The sequence below is a fragment of the Sinocyclocheilus grahami genome, unplaced genomic scaffold (genome assembly GCF_001515645.1).
Source record: "Sinocyclocheilus grahami isolate Dianchi unplaced genomic scaffold, SAMN03320097.WGS_v1.1 scaffold2061.1, whole genome shotgun sequence".
In the NCBI taxonomy this organism is placed as follows: Eukaryota; Metazoa; Chordata; class Actinopteri; order Cypriniformes; family Cyprinidae; genus Sinocyclocheilus; species Sinocyclocheilus grahami.
This window is the reverse complement of record NW_015507240.1, coordinates 125,909-129,263: the sequence shown is the minus strand read 5'-3', so window position 1 is coordinate 129,263 and position 3,355 is coordinate 125,909.

The following is a 3,355-nucleotide window of genomic DNA, read 5'->3' as shown; positions in this document are numbered from 1 at the left end:
GTCACTGACGTAACGTTGAACGTGACTGACTGAATGGGAACATGATTTATGAATACAATGTCCATCTGAAAAACCATTTATGAAAACAATGTTAATCTGAAACACATGATTTATGAAAACAATGTCCATCTGAAACACATGATTTATGAAAACAATGTTCATCTCAAACTCGATTATGAAAACAATGTCCATCTGAAACACATGATATATGAAAACAATGTGCTTCTGAAAGACATGATTTATGAAAACAATGTCTATCTGAAATACATTATTTATGAAAACAATGTACATCTGAAATACATGATTTATGAAAACAATGTACATCTGAAATAGTAGATTTATGAAAACAATGTCCATCTGAAATACATGATTATGAAAACATTGTCCATCTTGAAAACATGATTTATGAAAACAATGTACATCTGAAATACATGAATTTTGAAAATAATTGTACATGTGGAAAACATGATTTATGAAACAATGTCCATCTGAAATACATGATTATGAAAACATTGTCCATCTTGAAAACATGATTTATGAAAACAATGTACATCTAAAATACGGTTTATGAAAATAATGTTCATCTGAAAAACATGATTTATGAAAATGTTCATCTGAAATACATGATTTGTGAAAATGTTAATCTGAAAGACATGATTTATGAAAGCAATGTCCATTTGAAATACATGATATATGAAATCAATGTCCATTTGATATTCATTATTTATGAAAACAATGTAAATCTGAAATACATTATTTATGAAAACAATGTACATCTGAAATACATGATTTATGAAAACAATGTACATCTGAAATGCATGATTTGTGAAAACAATGTTCATCTGAAACAAACGAATTGTGAAAACAATGTCCATCTGAAACACACGATTTATGAAAACAATGTCCATCTGAAACTAACGATTTATGAAAACAATGCCCATCTGAAACACATGAATTATGAAAATAATGTCCATGTGGAAAACATGATTTATGAAAACAATGTCCATCTGAAATACATGATTATGAAATCAATGTCTTTCTGAAAAACATGATTTATGAAAATGTTCATCTGAAATACATGATTTGTGAAAATGTTCATCTGAAAGACATGATTTATGAAAACAATGTCCATTTGAAATATATGATTTATGAAAAGGTACATCTAAAATACATGATTTTTTAAAATGTTCATCTGAAATTCATGATTTGTGAAAATGTTCATCTGAAATACATGATTTGTGAAAATGTTCATCTGAAAGACATGATTTATGAAAACAATGTCCATTTGAAATATATGATTTATGAAAAGGTAAATCTAAAATACATGATTTTTTAAAATGTTCATCTGAAATTCATGATTTGTGAAAATGTTCATCTGAAATACATGATTTGTGAAAATGTTCATCTGAAAGACATGATTTATGAAAACAATGTCCATTTGAAATATATGATTTATGAAAAGGTAAATCTAAAATACATGATTTTTTAAAATGTTCATCTGAAATTCATGATTTGTGAAAATGTTCATCTGAAATACATGATTTGTGAAAATGTTCATCTGAAAGACATGATTTATGAAAACAATGTCCATTTGAAATATATGATTTATGAAAAGGTAAATCTAAAATACATGATTTTTTAAAATGTTCATCTGAAATTCATGATTTGTGAAAATGTTCATCTGAAATACATGATTTGTGAAAATGTTCATCTGAAAGACATGATTTATGAAAACAATGTCCATTTGAAATATATGATTTATGAAAAGGTAAATCTAAAATACATGATTTTTTAAAATGTTCATCTGAAATTCATGATTTGTGAAAATGTTCATCTGAAATACATGATTTATGAAAACAATGTACATTTGAAATACATGACTTATGAAGTCAATGTCCTTCTGAAATACATGAATTATGAAGTCAATGTCCTTCTGAAATACATGAATTATGAACACAATGTCCATCTGAAAAAACATGATTTATGAAATTGTTCATCTAAAATACATTATTTACAAAAACAGTGTTTATCTGAAAATCATGATTTATGAATGTGTTAATCTGAAATACATGATATGTGAAAACAATGTCCATCTGAAATACAAAATTTATGAAAATATTCATCTTAAATACATGATTTATTAAAATGTTCATCTGAAATTAATGATTTGTGAAAATGTTCATCTGAAATACATGATTTATGAAAACAATGTACATCTGAAATACATTATTTATGAAAACAATGTACATCTGAAATACATGATTTATGAAAACAATGTGCATTTGAAATACATGATTTATGAAAATGTTCATCTAAAATACATGATTTTTTAAAATGTTCATCTGAAATGCATAATTTGTGAAAACAATGTACATCTGAAATACATTATTTATGAAAACAATGTACATCTGAAATACATGATTTATGAAAACAATGTGCATTTGAAATACATGATTTATGAAAATGTTCATCTAAAATACATGATTTTTTAAAATGTTCATCTGAAATGCATAATTTGTGAAAACAATGTACACAATGTCCATCTAAAAAACATGATTTATGAAATTGTTCATCTAAAATACATTATTTACAAAAACAATGTTTATCTGAAAAACATGATTTATGAAAACAATGTACATCTGAAATACATGATATGTGAAAACAATGTCCATCTGAAATACATGATTTATGAAAATATTCATCTTAAATACATGATTTATGAAAATGCTCATCTGAAATACATGCTTTATGAAAACAATGTACATCTGAAATACATGATTTATGAAAATAATGTCAATCTGGAAAACATGATTTATGAATACAATGTCCATCTGAATGACGATTTTTGAAAACAATGTCCATTTGAAATACATGATTTATGAAAATGTTCATCTAAAATACATGATTTATGAAAACAATGTACATCTGAAATGCATGATTTATGAAAATAATGTCCATCTGGAAACTTGATTTATGAATACAATGTCCATCTGAAACACATGATATATGAAATCAATGTCCATTTGAAATACATTATTTATGAAAACAATGTACATCTGAAATACATGATTTATGAAAAGAATGTACATCTGAAATACAAGATTTATGGAAACAATGTCCATCTAAAACACGATTTGTGAAAACAATGTGCATCTGAAACACATGATTTATGAAAACAATGTCCATCTGAAACACTCGATTTATTAAAACAATGTCCATCTGAAATGCATGATTTATGAAAATGTTCATCTAAAATACATGATTTATGAAAATGTTCATCTAAAATACATGATTTATGAAAATGTTCATCTAAAATACATGATTTATGAAAATGTTCATCTAAAATACATGATTT